Raw genomic sequence first — 20,837 nt, 5'->3', positions numbered from 1 at the left:
TAGAAGGAGAGGAAAGACAGCATTTTCAATTCATGTGCAACTCGACCGGTAGCTGATGTAAGGATCTACACCACAGCACTTCGCCAAAAGACTGCAAATGTTAAATGACAAAACAAACAAAACCAAATATATGAGCCCAATACTATCTTTGCAGTACTTTGCTATCTGGGGGTAACTTCTCTATATATCAGCTTATATACTTTCACTCTAAGATTCTTAAAGGCCTTTGGAAACCATGTCTGCTATTTTGCTAATATTAGGAAAATATTATCTAAAGAGGAAGAACTGAACATAAAGATAGTAATTACCATATATAATCCTCATAATGGAAAAACAGACTAAGAGTGGAACTTCATTTCACAAACTCAATTCTCTCCATGATTCTGGTTGCAAACTGAACAGGATGAGAACCAAATCAAATTTTCCCATAAGGTCAACATTGAACCTAACCATTGAATTTGATTCAATTCCCATCCAATTCAGTTTGCAAACTGGAAAGAACCAAATTCCTGAACCGATGTACCAGTTATTTTCCTGACCAAACTCTTTCTGTTCTGAAAAATATTCACACCACTTTAATTACTTTTTTATGTATGTGGATTGAAGTTTTAACAAGAAGATACTCGTTCTCTGTTTCTAAGAAGTCTGTTGACACTGATGACTCACTTTTCCCTGTGGCTCCTTCTTTTTGGTTAACAGTATATGCTTTTAAATCTAAATTGGTTCTTACCAGTAAGAAACAGTTTGAGATAATTCAGATAGGCTGCCACATTATAGATACTTAATGTCTATTTGATTGTTTTTGCTTTATATTAATTTTTATGCCTACATGGACCTGTATCATCATTAGTTTTTCACTCAGTCATTTGAAAACCTGGCAGTGGGATGGTACCCTGTGCTAGACATGGAACATCAGTGAGAAAAACGAGACTGAGTTCTACCACACTGGAATTACACAAAGCAGAGGAAAGAAAATAAGACTCAGGTGATTTTTCCACCTGAAAACTGTATTAGCTCCCTGTAAACATATGGCAGTGTTGTGAATGCAGACATTTATACCAAGGTTTATCAATAGCATGCAGAAGGTTCCACCTGTTATTTTCACTTTAATTTCAATCATCTATTTACATTTTGCACTTGATCTTAGCCAAAAGGCCAAGAAGCGATTATTTACATTTTATATTTACTTCAGTAATTAATGTCTAAGTAAACATTAATTTAATCATAGCAACACGGACCTAGAGGTTCATGCTAATTCTGCACAGTGGATGATCTGACAAAAAGAAAATGTTTCCTCAATTTGGCTTCATTAGTTTTAGCTCACAAAGACCACTAGGTAGCGATGTTTCCACTCTTTTCCTCAGCTCTTTGGCTTCAATTTGAGCAAAAACATAAAAAAGCAAAGTGAAATATCCAAACGTCATATTTTCTTTTTTTATCTTTGTGAATGCTTTATTAGGACAAATCAATATTCCTGCACAAGATGATTCTTATATCATCTTAAGAAGTTCTTTAGTTCTTTAACATGTGTTCTCAAAACTGATACACCAATCCCCAATCCACTTCACAGTCATCCAATAAAAAATAAAAATAAAAAACCATCGTCTGTCAAGAAGGCAGGGTAATGCAGAAAAAATGACATTTTAACACATTACCAAAATTTAAAAAACTTTTATTTACATTTCCCCTTCACTCACTTTCCCAGATTATACTAACATTACAGCAATGGAAGGAGTTAACATCACAGCACACCTTGCAAAGTCATTGACAGGTTAACTTGGTCAGTGGAAAAATACAGACCAACAAAATAAGACCTCAGCTCTCTCATAAGCATTGCTCTCTTCTATCTCTTTCCCCCTTCTCTTATTGTTAGCTGCCTTTCTACAGAGAGGGATCATCAAGACTGGGTATGCAGACTGGATTGGCGGGGTGATTACCAGTTCCAGTTCCAGTTCTGTGAAGCCCCAGCAAGGAAGCTTTTTGTAATTCCAGCTACTGGGTAAATAATCCTGAGGTAACAAACAGCGTTAAGGGTGAAAATGAGTTATCATTCCACCCAGTCAGTGGTATGCCCCTCTGCTTTCTTGGAAGGCCTTGACCAGTGGTGACAAACCTATGCCACATGTGCCACAGCAGACTGGCTGCTCTCACTGAAGGCTCTAAAAGGTTTGCCATCCCTGGCCTAGGACAAGTAACCAAGCTTTGCACAGAAACCTGGGAACTGTGTTGGAAAAAGCAAACTCAGAGTTGGCTCAAGTCTCCTTGTGCATGGAAAGATTCACTTCTTCACACAGATGTCAATGAAACAGACATAAAGCACAGCAAGCTTTCATTCAACCTCCCAGAACAGCACTAGAAGAACAGAGCTTTGGGTTTTGCTTCATTAAGAACACAGTGACTGGAGTGTAAGAACCACTGTGTTCTTTAGGGTCAGTTTATTACAACTCATCATACCAGAAAGAATAACAGCTTAAGGCCATTTGTCATGTGTACTATATAGTAAATCAAACCTTGTCCATGGCTCCCCCCAGGCCACCTTGCAAAAGTGGACCATGGATGTGCAATCTCCAGATGCAAGACAAAAGACTAATCACTTCCATGAGGGGCTGAAGCCAGTCCCTTTTGTTTCTTTCCCAGAAGACTAAATCTATAGCAAACAGTTTCTTGGAAAACAAATCACTGGAAATCAAAAAAGGAACAATAGCATTTTGTACACAAGTAAAGCCAAGGGGTCACTGGATAGTCCTAGCATTTCTTTTGTGTGATAAAGGAGGGCGCCAGCCCTCTACTTCAGCTGTCTGGCTGGACACAGGCAACTGGCTTGGAGCTCGAGCGAGAATTTCATGTGGATAAAGCAGAGAAGAGGAAGGGACACACTTTTCTCCACATGGAAGGTGTTTTAACTAACTGCCTTAATGGATTAAGATGCTTGCTAGGCACTGGGCTTCCATGTTAAGCAGAAAACCATACATCTATAGATTTTGAGGTCTGAAAAAGTTTTAATAGATTCTTGGCTAAGCAGCTAGAACGAATCTTTGATTTTGCTACTTCTCCAGCCCCTCTGGGCTGATTTTACCTGTGTAAAATGCTCAACAATTCTGATCTTCATAAGTGTAGGTAGTTAGAAAAGGAAAACTTCAGTTCTCCCTCTTTTTCTAACCAGCAGTGGAAGCAAATACAGATTAAACCCTTTGTGGCTTACCTAGAAAACACCAGGAGAGGAAAGGCACCCTGGGAATTAGGTCACAGTAATTCTTTATACAACAGAACAATTGCATTTAGTCTTTTCAAGGTACTTTTGCCACAATGTTACAAATCCAAACAAAAAAAGAATTAGCCAGATTCTCATTCTTCATTGCCTAGGTGTGACCAGCAGTTCTACACTAATATGCCAATTCAGTATCACTGGGGACCAGACATCTTCACTGATTTGGAAGAGAAAAACAGGGAGGTAGTGGTAGATCACATCATTTTTCCCCCCTTCCCTGAGAAGTCAGGAAATCTTTCCAAGTGAGCCATTCTTCCTCCTTGTTTTTACTAGTAGGTAGGAAGCAACGTGTATTACACACTAGAAAATCTAGCTAGATCGTATCAGTCATGAGAAACTTAGATACAGGCTCCTTTAATTAGGAGGGAGGACATAGTGCTCCCTATCTCCTCCTGAAACGTAAGGCTGAATGCACAGAGAACCAGGGCTCTGAACTACTGATCCTTGAAGGACAGGGTCACCATACATCAGTTTTCTCTGGAGCTGAAATTCTAAAAATCAGTAATTGGAAGATAAAGAAAAAAGGGAAAGCGAAGGAGGGAGGGATTACAGAGATAGCTCACTGGGAAAAGTTCCTTAGCATCTGAAAGAGCCATGGGGCAAAAGCAGAGCCCTTAGCGTGGATGCAGGGTGCTCCTGTTCACCTGTGACTACAGATGAAGAAACCAGTTCTGACCATTTAGAACCCGCACCCTCTCACGAGAACTTAAGGTAGTAACTAAAAGATTAAGATGGCAGGACTCCTCAAACTGGCACCACACAGAGTTCTAGAGACTGAAATCTCCTTATGAAGGGGATTAAAAAACATCTGAAGCAAAGAAAAAAGTTTTAAAAGATGCCCCCAAATCCTCATACTGCTAGGTTAAAGCTTTTAAAATAAAGATTGGAGAAGAAACACAAACACCAGTTGATCCACTCTTTGTATGGGATTTTGATGTTTCCTAGCTATGCATTTATTGATGTGATCTACTGAAAGAGGTCTCATAAACTGGAAATGGAAAAAAGCAATGGTAAATAAAAAGAGTGAGAAAACGTGGTGAGAATTAGTCACATTTCTATTGATTCACTCAGATTATCAAATTTGGCAGTAATGATTGATATACGTCTTAATCTCACCAGATTCTTGAATCAGGCCATGTTAAACTGTACTAAACACATTTTATAATGTGTATCATTTTATTATATGAAAAGAATAATGCTATTTTTATTTTGAAAAATAAACTGCACTAAACAGTATTTTTATGCCTCAGGTATCTACTCATTCTCATGACTTATTCATATATTCTTGTATTTCCCTAAGAACTTAGCTAATGATTCCTATAATATGACTGGACTCAGATTTACATTACAGTTTCAAGAAAAGAAAACTGGCCATATTTATTTATAACATTTTCTCTTCTAGAGAGTTCAGAGGTCCTGGATGGTCATAGGATTTTTGTCCCTTCAAAATAAACTTGTAACTTAGCATTGATCCTGAAATAATTTTGCACCAATGAAATATATATATATATTTTAAATGTCCACCCTGACGTTTTAATTTGGAGTGACTTCATGCAAGTTAAAAAGACTAGCAGGTAAGTTTATTGCTTAAAATCTTTGACTTTTATAAGCCTATATCTACACCATTAAATAGTAACTGCAGTGCCAAAGCTACCTGGTATTCCAGTAGGATTCTGCAGTGGGGGGCTAGACACATGGGAAAGTTAGCCATCTATTTTATTTTATAGGACTAGTTACTTAGTTACCTCAGCCTAGTAACTTTAACATGTACATGCTAAATATAATCCCTGTATCTCTTCCTGGTTCTTTTTCTCGCCCTTTTATGTTTTTTAAAAAAGTGATATAAAACCTTGGAATATCTCAAGGACTTAAGCTCTTAGATGCTGAGAGTGACCAAAGATAACTTTTATATGCAGGACATGGAAACAAAATTTCACAAACAATATTGCTTTCAACCTCCACAACATGTATTTGCACAAACATTCCACAGCTGATGACAAGATGCCTAGGAGGATGTGGACTGGGAATTTTTACCAATGAAAGGTGCAATTCCAAAAACAGAAATGTGAAAAACTACTTTTATACATCTCTTTTTCACTCTGTTCCCAATCCTTCCCCTATAATACTTGATGGCCACTAAAAGACAAGCTGATCTTGGGTACAATAAAGCCAAAAGTTTGCTTCACTTAAACTTTAGTCAAAAGAAAGAAATAACTTCAAAGTGGTGATTTTCAGTATGTTCTTTGGTCAAGCAGTATAAAGCTCTCTGAAAAAGTCTCCTTTACCTGGTTATAGTATGAACATAGAATCCAAATAGAGGATATTCTAGTTTAGGAAAGAGAAATGTGATTGGAATTTCTCAGGGAAAAAACCACATAATGGAAGCACAAGGAGCCTTTAGCCCCACCAGCCAGGTCAAGATCATGTCAGGACATCAGAAATAGAAGAATTTACCATTCAGAAAGAGGTCAGTGCAACAGCTTCTAAAAGGACTAAGTTAACTCTAATCCTGAAATAGGAACATAATAAATTATTTCTGAGCAGAAGAATGACCATTATTTTCCCTTATCAGTTTGAATCCTAATCTAGACCCAAATCTCACCAGAAGCTATCATAATTTTTGAAAAGTAGAGACCGAAACACGATCACAGACATTCTGCAAATAATCAATTCTTTCCACAGTGCCCCTGCCCCTTACCTCACGAGGAATGCCCAACATTTATTGAGAAGCTTTATACACAAAATGGTAAGAGTGAGTTTTTAACCACTGATGTTTGACCTTGATGGGACGTAGGTACTTCTAAAATGTTGACTATTTCAAGTAGGAGGTTGGAAGTATTATGATTACAGGTTGGGAAGAACCTAAAATTTGGGCATACCCTCAGACTGTGAGAAGACATATTTGATAGCGAAGGAAGAAATCATCTGGTGACCAGAGAGATCTCTGGCCAGGAGGAGTTACACATGACCTGCTTGGCACTGTTACTGCTTACTGTTTTTCTTCAAAGGCTGAACTGAAGACTGAAGCAAGAATACTTTAGTTGATTACATGACTGGTTGAATAAGGGTTCCAAGATGGGCAACCTGACACTTGGATGGAAGTAAGTGGAAGGCACTTGCTCCCTGAGGAGGAGGGCTGGTGAGTCAAGGCTGGAGAGGGCTTGGCCAAGCCCTCGAGGTGGCTGAAGAGGGAAATACCTATGTGGTTAGCCAGATAAGATAGGGTTAGTGGGACTTCACAAGTAGAATAGCTATAAAATAAAATGCTTTTTAATGGGCAAAGAAAGTCACTTCTTTTTTTAAGGGTAAGATTTAGCGAAGGAAGGATGTCAAGCGGTTGAGTATTTACAAAATGTCATTTAGAGTACAGGTGGCCGCCTACAGTAGTTGAGGAAATGCCTTTGACGTGAGGTGGCCACAGAAGTGTGGTTCCTAGACCTGGCTCAGAAAGGCCATACACTGTCCTGGGTGAGGGAGAGCTCCTCTAAAGGAGCACCAGAAAGGCTCAGTCTTCCATTTCTTCATAAGTAGTCTCATAGAACAGTCTGTCCAGTAGAGGCACCAATCAATGACGATAATTTTCAGCTGCAATAGGTCCCCAACTTCATCTATCTCCTTTAAAGCCATATCAAGTATTTCTTTGGTATGAGCTGCTGACAAGCAAAACCTGGCTCTAGACTCAATAATTCGGGTGGCAGGAAATCCGACCACAACTACACCAATGTTCTGCTTCAGCACCTCCTGCCCAAAGGTACCAATTTTGGCTGGCATGTAGAGCATCAAAGGCACCACTGGAGAATCTTCATTTCCATAAATAATGAAGCCCATCTCCTTCAGGCATCTCCTGAAATACTTGGTATTTTCATATAACTGCTGCACACATTCTTTGCCCAGGCTGGTGCCATCCTGCCCCATGATGTGCTTCGTAGAGGTGATGATCTGCTCCACTACAGGCAGCAACAGGGACGTGGCATACACTGCACTATGGGAGTGTGTGCTCAGATAGTCTATCAGCTCCTTCTCGCCTCCAATGTATCCTCCAGCAGCACCGAAGCTCTTTGTGAACGTTCCTATCATAACTTCTACATCCTCAGGATCCAGCCTGGAGTACTCCACTACACCTCGACCTGTAGGGCCAAGGGCCCCGATGCTGTGGGCCTCATCAAGATATAGGCAAGCCTGGTATTTCTTCTTAAGGGCCATCACTTCAGGTAGACGAACAATAGACCCCTCCATACTATATATACCTTCCACAAGGATCAGAATTTTCTTCCAGGGCCTTCATGTGCAAGGCTGACCACAGATAATGGCATCTTTCAACAGTTTCTCTAAACTTTGCATATTATTGTGTTTGAAGATTCGAATAGTTGCTCCTGACAGTCTGGCTCCTAGAACCAGTGATGCATGGTGCAGCTCATCACTTGGAATAAGGCAATCTTTGCCAATAAGAGCAGGAATGTTCATTGAATTTGTTGCAAATCCCATGCCATTTGCCATAGCAGCTTCTACTCCCAAGAACCTTGCTACAAGCTTCTCTAGTTCTTCATGCTTGTCCAGGTTTCCAATTTCTTGCCAAGTGCTGCATACTCCAGCTCCATACTCCTCTAGGACTTTGGCAGCTTCCTCTTGACATGAGCCAGTGTTCCATGCAAATCCAAGATAGTTGTGGGAACCCATGTTTATGACACCTTTAATTATATTCCCTGTATACTTGAATGACCAGTTATAATAATGATACTCTCTCTATGATGTCCATTTTGGCTCCAGGCACACTACAGATTGGTCTATTCCACTTGTCTCTTATCCTCATGCAGAGGTTCCTTGCACAGAAGTTTTCAAAATCCTGATACAGTGACACAAAGTCCTTTTGTTCCTCTCTTTGTGCTGCATGGTAACATTTTTCAATTCTCCAGTGCCTTAAGGAATCTTGAAGATATCCAAAGAGGGTGAGGACACTACACCCCACCTATGTGAGCACAGCAACCAGCATGGGTGTTTCTTCAAAAGCTTCAATAAATGGCCTTTTATAAAGTCCTCCATTTTCTGTAACATGATGGATCTGGCTGGCGGCGGTAGCCCAAAATGTCTTATTTTCTTGAGAATATTTGGCTATGAAAGTTTTATAAAGCTTTTAAGATACGTATACAATTTTCACTATAGTAGGAACTTTAAAATTATCTCATTTTTTTTACAGTGAAAAGTTATCCTAGCTTCAACTTCTTTAAATGCTTAAAAATATCAAAATCTTCAGGCAAAAGAAAAAAATTAAATTAAATTAAAAGCACCAAGTATTACATAGTTAAAAATCAGAGTCTAAGATCAAAATGTTATTTCTACTGGATATTTTTTTAAAACTTTCTATAGTAGATATCACAAAATGCAAAATGAAAACACCTATCAAATTCCCTTAATAGAATTAAGGTGTCTTCCCTGAAAGCACAGGAAACAAATTACGAGTGCAATCCATAATTGTCCTGACTGTAGATGTAATTTAAAATGTTTGTGCATTTGTTTCCTTTAGACAAAATAAGGGTACTAGAAATCATTTCTAATGTCCCCTGCAGGGTTAACATTTTGTATTTTTATGATATCTTCTTTCTTCTTGAGCACACAAGTTTCTTAATTCCTAGGGCCATCTTCTCTTAGTCCCAGCATTTTGCAATCACCATAACAACAACTATTGAACATCAATATTTGATGAAAATACATATAGCAAAGGGCTCATACACAGAAGAAAAAAATGTTTATTTCACCATTACATTTCAATATTTAAATTATCAAACCAGTAATCCATATATACGGAGATATAGAAATAGATATCTCAGAAATAGTTAATAATGCCCAATAATAGGTTATTGTGTATAAATTCTACTTTGATAATAAAATACAGTATTTAATATTTATGTATGTAAACATTATTTAAAAGAATATAATTAAGCCCAAATTATCTTGTTTTATATACATGGAAACATATTTCTAGGAAGAAAGAGACAAAAGCTATGATAGTTTTATAAATTGAACCTTATAAAACATATGTGTTAACCCTATAGCTGCTTATTATGCTTTCCCCAAAGCTCAGGTGAACTTACTCAGATAAGAATCACTCAGTTAATACACAAAATTGCGAGAAATAAATGTTTTATACCATTGCATTTTGAAGTAACTTATTACACAGAAAAACTCTGATAGCCGGGGATTTAGCTCAGTGGTTCCGCCACCTGCCTCACAAGCGCAAGGACCCAAGTTCGATCCCTGGTATCAAAAAAACCCAAAAAACCTCCCTGATACATATATGGAAGTCGTAGTTGTCAAGAAATAAAATAAATAAATGTTTTGGAGATTAACATCATTATAGTTCTGTAAAACGATAGGAAGAGCAGAATTTCCAAGTCTCTTTTTTTTATAATTTAGTATAAGAAAAGTATATTTAGTACATTTTATTGAAGTTACAAACTTAGCAAATTTTATTCCCTCTCCAACTCTGTCTTCATCTCGCTTCCAGAACAAGATCAAGTACAAGTCCTTTGGCCCTCCAACATGAGCTCAGTACAATCAGGTATAATTCTACTGGTAATGACTTTCATCTTTTTCTAAATACATTTTTCTGACATTAGTAATTTGTAGGCCATTTAATAGGCAGATTGAGACTAAAGATTCCACTTAATTACCAGCTTTATCAGCAACCTCTTAAAAGAAACACTTAAATTTGGAGCCTTTAGATACACATTTTAAAAATATAATTTACTTTTAAAAAATCAGAACAAAAAAATCCCAAACTCCTAGTCAGAATATATGTATGAGGGACATTGAATTTTTATGTGCTTTTGACATTAACAATTATCAAGATGGATTTACAGACATTTTCCTGTACTGTATATGGTTCTCCCAAGTGTTATCTTGCTCCTTTTTCCTTCAGAAACTTCAGGTAACACATTAAATACATTAGTCATGATTATGACATTATTGTGAAATGAAGTTTATTAACTCATTCTTTTAGACAAATCCCATGTAAAGGGAGTTCAACATATGTTCGATTATTAATTGCACTTGATTTCTGACCTTACTAACTACTCATCCCCTGTGGGTGGTATCCCAAACTGCTGGCCAGCCAGAAGACTTGAGTTCCAAAGCTGTGTACATGTGACAGGATTTGAGGAGAAGCTTGGGGGATGTCTCTTGAGTGGGTGGGGCAACCACACAACAAACTGGAATTCTGTTTCTTCCCAGGAGAGCTCTTTGGGTATGGAGTGGGAAAGATGTACTCCCTGGAAAGTCAATACTTCCCTCCCAAGCACTGCATGTGTTGTTACTGTGCCAAACTCTCAGCAAGGGAATGCTTGAGATCGAATTTTAAAGGTCTACTCAGTAAATTAGACCACATCACTTTAATAATTAGGCTCTGAGCTCGCACACCAAAGACAAAATACTTTTATAGCAGAAGCTCAACTTATCTGCATCAGCTGAGGGTGGCTACTTCATCCACAGGAAACTGCACATCAAGTAACAGAAAACATTTCCTCTTAGATGTTGACTGGGTGTAGCCTGCTTCCCTCGGCCCACGGCTCTGAATGCTTTGCCTGGGAGACACTGGGTCAGCTCAGGGATGTGCTGTTCTTCCAAACCTCAGCATTGAACTTGCTGCTCTTGGGACAATTTATCCACATGCACACATAGCCTACCTTCCATATACCATATGCCATTTAGAAGCAATATCTTCACCATAGTGCTTACTGTAAATTTCTCATTTTCATAAACTGCTCCAGGATGCAGGCTTGTTATTATCACATTCAGAAATTAATCAGAGTTCTAATAAAACATCTGTTTTAAATAGGAAGTTCAACAAACTTCCTCTGTTGACTTGGATTTGTATTCCTTCTTTTGGATTCAGCTCAGCTAATTAAAAATACTTCCAATAATCAGTTTTGTCATTTGTTCCGGAAAACTTTGGAACCAGATGATATAAACTCTCTTGGGGTTTCTAAGCCACCAAATTGTCTGTTTGCTTCCTCTCAAAACATTTCCCACTCCATCATCCATCCAAAGCATCATTATCTCCCCAGATTGCAGGACTTACGGATAGTTATAGTTATGACCAGTACCTTCTTTTTTAGGCAAGATAATGGAATCTCCAGTATACAATGCTATTTCCAAGTTCCAGGCAAATGTGAACTGATTATCTCCTACATAACATCAACCATAAACTAAATGGTATAAAAATATTTGAGCCAAGGATGATTGGGTTCTACTCTTTGGACACAGATGCTAAGTGTTTTACATCCATCTTTAAATTTATAACTAATTTTTGACCCTGGCTTCATCAATAAGATGGTCAGATATCTTTAAGCCTCAGGATTTTTTTTGTTTAATTTTTATTCAGGGGGCAGGGTTTTTTGTTGTTGTTTTTCTTCTTCAGTAATAGAGATAATTGTCATCTTGATTTCTAAGGCCTGGTTCAGCTTCATCGAGCTCTGTCATTTTGCAATTCTGTTCTTCACGTATACATAATATTGGCACAATTAGAGAGTACATGTACTTTTACCATATAAGCAGCTGCTCACTAGGAAAATTCATCATTGGGAAAAGTGCTATAGTAGGGTCTTGTAAACTGCTTTCAAACAACAGAGAAGCATAGCATATGGTGACTAGGGAGGAATGCTAGAATCATAAAAGATTATAGTAAATGCTAAACCATAAGCCAAGATGATTTGCCAAAGGCTATACGGCTTTTTGGTGACAGGAGAGAGATTATTCTAGTCCCTGGTTTACAGTCCTCTCAGTGATCTAGTATTGTTTATCAACCCACCTGCTCTGGATGTTCACTACAATATCTGCTCTAAATATAAATTCTGTTATTGATGTTGGCATTTGGCCTTTTAAAATATGAGCCTCTCTGTCCTGCCTTGGAGGATCCTTCATGAAACTGAAGAGTATGATCAACTCTGAGATTTTCTCTTTCCTGAAGTACCTTTGCACTCCTCTGGGGGTATAGTTAACAGGTGGTGAGGGGTGCTATGTGGATGTTTACTCTTCATGGAAACGTTGCTGTCTTTGTTCTACACAGCTGTCATAGTTTCAGAAGCAAGAACTCCCTGACCCAGGATCCTAGCTATTTTGAATCCATTATTCTCCATTATGCCTTTGCAAGGAAACAAAAAACTCCCACAATACAGAATGCTAGCACCTGGATTTCCTCAAATCTCACCATCTCTTCACCCCCATGTTGTCACTCAGAACTTGCTACTCTTCCTCTGACTTCATTGTGGACAAAGGGAGGAACTAAGAATACCAATTTGCCCCATTTCCTGCCACCTGTACCATCAGTGCCAAGCTTTTCACAGCAATAGACAGACCGTGAAACTCCTGGGTAGATTCTGAGATAACAATTTATCTTTTTAGAGGAGGCAGTGTTGGTAAAAAAGTTTAAACATAGGAGGACACCACTGCCAGAAAGAAAAGCAGAAGAAAGGACAGTGTAGGGAGGGGGAACAACTGAGATATTCCACAAGCCTGGCAGAAAGGGAAAGGTGTGCCATGGAATGAAGAGCTAAAAAGTCCAGCCACAGGAGCCTCAAGCACCATGCCAGGAAGTGGGCTTGTATCCTGAACGTAATGAGAAGGGAAAACTAGAGGAAGGATATGATCCACTTGCACTTTGGAGAAGGGAATGAAAAATAAACCCAAGAGTTTTGAGGCTGGAGATTGTGGGACCAGTACGGAGAGTATTAGAGTAATGCAAATGAAAAGCAATTAAAACCGAACTTTAGGCAATGATGACAGAAATGAAGAAGTGGGTTCAGCTACTGACTAGTTAGGGGGTTAGCATAAGCAGGGATTGCTGAGCTTACTTGGAGGCTGCGGTGGAAGAAGGAACATAGAGGGTTTCTAGCTGAGGTGACCGGGTGAGTCAGGTTAGCCCTGCCGAGCTGGAGAGAAAGAGAAGCCTTGCAGGAAGGGTGGAGCAGTGCTGAGAATGGTTTTTCATACCGAATACACACAGAGTACCAAGTTGGATACACAGGTAGAGACAGAGGTTTGGTAGTCATCAGCACACAGGTATTAATTGAAGCTACTAGTGCACGGTATATAAAATAACCAGAGCAAGCATAAAGAACAGCAAAAGAGCTTTTGATGGGGATGTGGAGAACATAAATTCTTAACCTGTATGCATAAAATGAGGAACCAGCAAGGAAAACTGAGGCAGCGTACCCAGAAGGTAAGAGGAACCCTAGAGGAGATTAGATGTCTTGATCATGAAGACAGAAGAGTACAGCTTAACCTCACTGTCACCAAAAACTAGGGGTTTATTTTATGGAAAAACTGCCTAAGGATTTCTGAACCTAAGCATGAGAATGGATGTGTAGACCGAATGCAGGGGAGTGGAGGTTTAAATATGGCACCTTGAGAGTCTCATCTCAGCCACCTGACTATTCCCAGAATGCAGGGTTCCTGCTTCAGGGAAGTCCCAGAGGATTTGCTTCTATGGAAACTACTGGAAAGTCCACTTCAAATCACAGATAGGTAAGTACATAAAGAAGTAGAAGATAAGCAATCAAGGAAACAGGATTCAGTCCAAGCAAAAGGACAAGTTGTAGGCCTAGAGGATGACCTGTCCAGATAGAGCAGGGAAGCAGAGGGCTGCACAAGGAAGGCTTCCACGGGAAAATGTGAAACCAATGTGTTTAAGTGTTTGGAAAAATTACCAATAAGTTTTCATTCAATCTAGTTGAGCATGTGAAAAAAATGAAGACAGATACATAGAAAACCAAACATGAAAAATTAAAGCAATTATTCTTTTGAAGGGGGAAATGTGGTAGGAAGAGAGCTCGCTCATAGTATACTACTTGGCTCAGCAAGGAACAATACTTAAGTTTATATTGTACACATATAAATCTATAAACATATAAATACTGGCTGCTGATGTATCCAAAAAGTTATGATGTAACCATGTTTGGAAGATGAGTAAGAAGGAAGAAAGGGAACAAGTGAGAGCTGAATCTTTAGGCATCAAAATAGCAATGGGAAGACAAAATACCTGAAATATAGAAATAAAAAGTCAGAGTATGTATTAGTCACTCACTTTCCCATTGCTGGGACAAATTACCTGACCCCCACAACTTGAGGTGGAAAGGTTTGTGCTGGCTCACAGTTTTAGAAAGTTCAGTGCATGGCTGACTGGCTCCAAAGCAGAAATAGCATAGGGGAAGAGCCTGGTAGAAGAATGCTGCTCAATCCATAGTAGAAAGGAAACAGAGAGGAAAGAGGCAGAGACAGGAACAACAACCTTCCAGGTCACGCTCTCAGTGACTGCTCTCTTTTAACCAGATCCCACCTCTGTATAGTACGTTCAGCTATGAACTCATCAATGGATTAATACCCATTGATGCCCACATGATCTGCTCACCTTCCCAGAGCCCCACCTCTGAACATGAGACTTTTGGGGGAAGTTTTAGATCTAAACTGTAGCATTCTGCTCCTTGCCCTCAAAAGGCTCATGTTCATCTCATTATGTAAAATGAATTTAGTCCATCTCCAAGAGTCATCAAATTCTTAATAATTCCAGCATTGCTCAAAACTTCAAGTCCAAAGTCTCCTCTGAGACTCAAAAACTCTCAGCTGTGAGCCCCTGTAAAAATCAAAAGCAAAGTTAAATAGTTCCAACTACAATGCTACATGGTAAACATTCCATTCCAAAAGAGAGGAATAGAGGACTAGAAAGCAATCAGACCAAAGCAAGACTGAAACTCATCTGAGAAAACATTAAATCCTGAAACTCCATGACCAATATCTGAGGCATGTGGAAGCAGGATATGTGTTCCAAAAGGCTTGGGCAGGCCTGCCCCCTGGCCTTGCTGGTTACTGCTCACATAACCTTTCTCTTGGGCTGGCTCCATTTGCTGCCTGTGGCTTTCTTCATCAGACTTTCCATGTTCCTGGCATCTGCAACTTCCTGGGGTCTCCACTGTTCCTTTGACTTCACTTTCACAGCTTCACATATCACCCTCTCAGGGGCAGACTCCCAGTCCTTCCGTTGAAGTCTGAGTAGAAGCCTCCATGATCTCAAAACTCTTGCATTTTGCATCCCCCACTGCTTAAGCAGTAGCCTGGCCCCATTGGCCTATAGCTGCTGCAGCCACTGAGTGCCTGGATTCATGAACTCAGGGCAACAGTTACCAAGGCTTATGTGTTTCTGAATGAGAAGGACGCAAGGGCTCTCTTGTCAAAGAAAAGTATTTTACCCTTTTACACCCTTGAGCCCGTGATGGAGTGGAGCCTGGACAATTTTTGAGATGTCCTCAAGCTATCTTTCTTCTTGTCCTGATTCAAAGTACTTGGATTCTTTTCAATGGTGCTAATCTTTACAGTACACTCTCATTACATGTACTTCCTTTCTGAAAAAATCTGCAAAATCTTTCAAATACTTCACCTCTGCTTTCTGCTCAATTTTCATTGTAGATCTGATTAAAAGCAGCTAGCAGTACTCATGCCACAGCCTGAATGCTGGGTTGTCTTGAAATTTCCTCCCAGATCAATTAGATTGCCACCTTTAAATTTGGCCTCACATTAAGTCTTAGGACAGACAAAATACAGACAAGCTCTTTTCCAGAATGTAACACAAATGGCCTCTAGTCCAATTGCCAATAGAGTCACTGTTCCCATCTGAAACCTCCTGAGCCTGTCCTTTACTCTCTGCATTCCTATCACCATTCTGGTCTTTTGAGTTTCCCCCAGAATCATCCACTGAACTCTGCTTACAGCATTCTCTGGCTTCTCTAGTTCACAATGTTTCCAAACATCCCTTGAAAGCCAGTTCCAAAGGCTTCTGAACCACACAGTCAAGTATAGTCATAGCAATGACCCTAGATCTCTAGTACCAGTTTTCTGTATCAACCACTTTCCTGTTGTTGGGACAAAAAAACAGACAACCAAAACTCAGAGGAGAGGTTTATTTTGACTTATGGGTTCAAAAGGTTCAGTCCATGGTCAGCTGGCTCCAAGACAGAAATGGCATGGTGGAAAGGCGTGGTGGGGAAAAGCTGCTCAATCCATGGGAACTAGGAAGCAGAGAGAGTGGAGGAAGTAGCTGGGGAGAAGAACATACCCCCCCGGTACACAGCATCAGTCACCCGCCTCTTTCAACTAGGCCTCACCTCCTAATAGCATTCAGCTATGAACTCATTAATGAATTAATCCTCTGGTGAGTATAGCACTCCCATGATCTAATCACCTTCCAAAGCCCCACCTCTGGACACATAGTTTGTATATTTTAGATCTGAACAATAACCGAGTAGAAGTACATTATTTAGTAATATGGAGATAAATGCCAGAAAAAACAGCTAAAAGTTGAAAAATATTTTTTGGGGGGGACTTACAGAGTCAGGGGAAGAAGTAAGGAACATCTCTTTTCATTGACTTTTACCACTGGCTGATATTTTAATTATGTGTATAAATCCTTAAGAAAATGTAAAAGTTATTAAAGAATAGGCCGGGGATTTAGCTCAGTGGTTTTGCCTCCTTCTGTGCAAGTGAAAGGACCCGAGTTCAATCCCCCGCACACACACACACATACACAAAAGTTATTAAAGAATAAATGGGAAGTGTAAAAATGCAGGCAGAAAATGTTACTATGTGTTCTGTTGACAGCTTAGCTGAGCATGTAAGGAGAAAGCACTGTAACTATATAGGACTGAAGAGCGGAAGGAAAGATTTGCTAAAATGGAAGATACTAGACAATATTTCTTTCTTGTGTGGGTACAACAGATGAAACGGCAGAGAACAAAGAGATAAGCAATGAAATCCTGGAGGAGGAAGTAGAAAGAAAGCTGCCTTTACTGGGGAAATTTTAGAATCATTCATTCCTATGCACTGGAGAATATTCTCTCCTCTCTCTCTCTCTCTCTCTCTCTCTCTCTCTCTCTCTCTCTCTGTCTCTTTCCACTCTCTCTTTTCTTCTCTCTTTCCCTTCCTGCCTGTGACACAATTATGATGGTTCTGCCCTTCTTTTCCTTCTTTTGCTCCTGCTCCTCCTCCTCCTCCTCCCCCTCCCCTTTGTGATACTGGGAACTGAACTCATGGCCTTCCACTGCTCGAGCATTCTACCACTGACTTACATACCCAGTACTCATGTGCTCTTCTGATCTATAACCTTGTGGCTTTCCTACTCAGGAAAGTCTCATTCTTTCTCCAGTATTCTGCATCAATGAGGGAATGTGAAATTCAGGCCTTTGAATTTCTTGGATATGTTTTCACTTTACTGAAATGAAATGTTTTTATTTCACTCACACTGTAAATCAAAGCTATTTCATTTCCTTCTTGAAGGCATTCAAGTAGTAAGAGGTCTAGCAACCCCTAGAGATCTCATAATACCCTTGATGAATACAAGACAATCTCTAGAGAGAGCCCAGCTGCACCCATCAACTGTAACAGAAATGCCAACAGAAACCAAATAATTCTATTTAAGCAGATACCCTCGATATGAAACTCATGTTCTTAAGACATGGCAAACACTCTTCTGGGCATGGTGCATATTGGAGCATTTCTGGCACTATCAATGTGAGGGGGTCACTGTCACAATGTGCTAAAATAGTCAACACATTACAATTATTCTCAGACAGGGAAGACCAGAGTCTTCTCAGCAGCTCTGTAGATCATGCCCTGCATGTCCAGAGAAGGAATCTAACATGGAACTGTGGAAATGGCTCACATGACCCACCCAGATCTCCAGACCCATAGGTTTTCAGGGTGGGATCTGCGTAGCAGCTAGATATCAGCTATGGTGAAACTCCTTTGATTTTACTACACAGCATGTTTCTGACAGAGAAAAGAGTCTAAACTTTTAATTCAATTCCCCTCTACATAAGTATAGTAAACCAAGTATATTAAGAATGTAATCACAAATGGAAGCTGGAGTCGGAGTACATTTAACCCTCTACCTCCTATCCCCAGTGGATGTCATTTCTAATATGTGGTTTAATACAAAGCTATCCAACAAATGTCGATTTGGTTCCAAAATTACAAAGAAATATTGCTGCAATTGTTACTCTTCATCATTTTTGAAAAGCAACTCTGGGTTGTGATGCCAAGTTTTCCTAGAAGTTGTACTTTGTGGATGCTCTTTGCCCAGACATCAATGTATAAACATCCGATTGTGTGCACTGCTAACCCTTCTGGGGCACTCTTGAGTGAATGGTGTGGACTCCTAGGTGGGAATAATGTCAACATGTGTGAGCTGGTAAAAGCAGAAACACCATGAACTGACACTAAAATTATGGTGAAAATCATTAAGGAATGGCAGATGGAATCTAAGGAAATAGAGCATGGTCCTTTTGATAGCCTCATTTGCTCAAATATTTCACAAATGCCAGGTAGGTATTACTAAAAACAGTGAATGCTCTTGTCTTTGAAGAGGCTAGATGTCCAGATTTTGGAAGGGGAGAAATTCCATTAAAAAATACAATTCAAAATGGCAAGCTATTTTGTGTAAACTCATTTAAAATCGTATTTATTAACCCCCCCATTTTGTCTGCCCCTCTTTGACCTTGCATTCTCATTACCATGGCATTAATATGGTCATTCAACATTTTTAATACATATGCTGAGAATGGATGAATAAATGGTGACAGGTCTGAGTGAAGTGCATGTGAACAACACCATGAGGGGTCTACATATATCATCACCACAGTTCAAGTCCAAATTCTTCAAGGCATGCAAAATCAGGTGTGGAAAACAATGCAGAGGAGCTTCTCTGTCATGAAATAAGTTGATCTGTGGATGTGACTGTTAATCTTGAAGTGTCAACTTCACTGGATTAAGAAATGCCCAGCAGACACCCTACCAAGGTCCCCAGTCCCACGGGACACAAGCCAAATCAGCCCGCTGCAGACAGGCAGGTCTGTGCACGCCCTACCGAGGTCCTGAGTCACGCGGAAGACACCGAATCACCCCGCTGCAGACAGGCAGCCACCTGATTCCACAATACAAAGACGCAGAGGACACCAGACCACCAGAACAAGGTACTGAGTCCCACTGTTCCCAGCCCAGAGGTACGGGCATCTGAGCTGTTGTCCCACTGCTCCTGGTCCAGAGAAAGGGGCTTCCCGGTCACCATTCCTCCCGCTGCTCCCAGCCCACAGGAAAGGGCTTTTGGTTCACCATCCCTACGAATGCTCGCGGCCCCTGTCCCACTTCTCCCAGCTCAGAGGAGGTAATCCATGCAGGCACTAACAGCCCCCTGCCCCAGTCGAAATGAGAAAACACGTAAATAAGTCTCAAAACCAGACTTCCAGATCACCTACAGCAACCCCAAAGGAAAATGAGATGGAACACTCTGATACTCAACCACCTGGACCCACTGAACTGGCAACAAAAGAGGATCTGGAAAAAAATGAAATCAGAAATAATTTCTCAGATAACAGGAGAAATTGTGCCCCTAGTGCAAGACATGATTAATAAATCTAGAGAGGAGCTCAGGAACATGATGGAATCCCAACATAAGAAACAAATGGAATCCATAAAACAGATGCAAATAGATTTCCAGGACATGAAAAACTCCATTGAAAGTCTACAGAGCAGAATGAGCCGATGTGAGGACAGAATTTCACATATAGAAGATAAGATTGCAATTAGTGACCAGGAAAAGAAAAATTGCTTCAAAATTATAAGGGAACATGAGAAATCAATCCAGCAGCTGCTCCACGATGCAAAGAAGAATAATATAAGACTGATTGGAGTCAATGAAGAAAGAAGAGAGAGTACAGATGACATAAAAAAACTCTTCACAGAAATGATGGCAGAAAACTTCCCAAGCAGGGGAAAAGAGCTTGACATACAGATAAGTGAGGCATATAGGACTCCAAATAGCCTTGATCAAAAACAATCTACACATAGGCATATAATTGTTAAGATTCCAGAAACACAACAGAAGAACAAAGTTCTCCAAGCAGTCAGAGAAAAGAAACAAATCACATACAAAGGAAAGCCCATCAGAATCACAGCAGACTTCTCAACACAAACCATCAAGGCAAGAAGAGCTTGGAGTGACATATTCCAAGCCCTAAAAGAAAACAGCCTCCAACCCACATTGATGTACCCTGCAAAACTATCTTTCAAAATTGATGGAGAAATAAGATACTTTCATGACAAAGAGCACCTTAGGAACTTTGTAAATACCAAACCAGCACTCCAAAGAATTTTACACAATAGCCTAGGAACAGACATTGAGGATCACAGCCCCAGGAAGCAAAGCAGAATGTACCCATCTGCCATGACAAGAAATTAAATGTAAAGGGGGAGAACCCAACAAAAAGAAAAAGTCATGGCAATGACAAGTCAATACGTTTCAGTTATAACCATCAACATTAATGGTCTCAACTCACCAATCAAAAGAAATAGACTGGCAGAATGGGTCAAGAAGCAAAAGCCAACAATATGCTGCATACAAGAAAGACACTTCATTCAAAAGGAAACTCATACACTGAAAGTTAAAGGGTGGAAAACAATACTCCATGCAACAGGAACCCGAAAAAAAGCAGGAGTAGCTATCCTCTTGGCAGATCAAGTGGATTTCAAACCA

At 39.8% G+C, this 20,837-nt stretch overlaps 1 protein-coding gene and 1 pseudogene across 11 annotated transcripts in view; both read right to left on the bottom strand.

The window, feature by feature from the left end:
• Filip1 (filamin A interacting protein 1) overlaps positions 1–20,837 on the bottom strand; it is a 357,204-nt gene that overhangs the window by 17,321 nt on the left and 319,046 nt on the right. The window lies entirely within an intron of this gene.
• On the bottom strand, positions 8–15,716 carry LOC110345629 (serine palmitoyltransferase 2 pseudogene; annotated as a pseudogene).

Source organism: Heterocephalus glaber, unplaced genomic scaffold (assembly GCF_053883595.1).
Source record: "Heterocephalus glaber isolate CG9 unplaced genomic scaffold, H.glaber_assembly_v1.0 deba00000818, whole genome shotgun sequence".
In the NCBI taxonomy this organism is placed as follows: Eukaryota; Metazoa; Chordata; class Mammalia; order Rodentia; family Bathyergidae; genus Heterocephalus; species Heterocephalus glaber.
The sequence above is the reverse complement of the archived record's forward strand: the minus strand, read 5'-3'. Positions and strand labels throughout refer to the sequence as shown.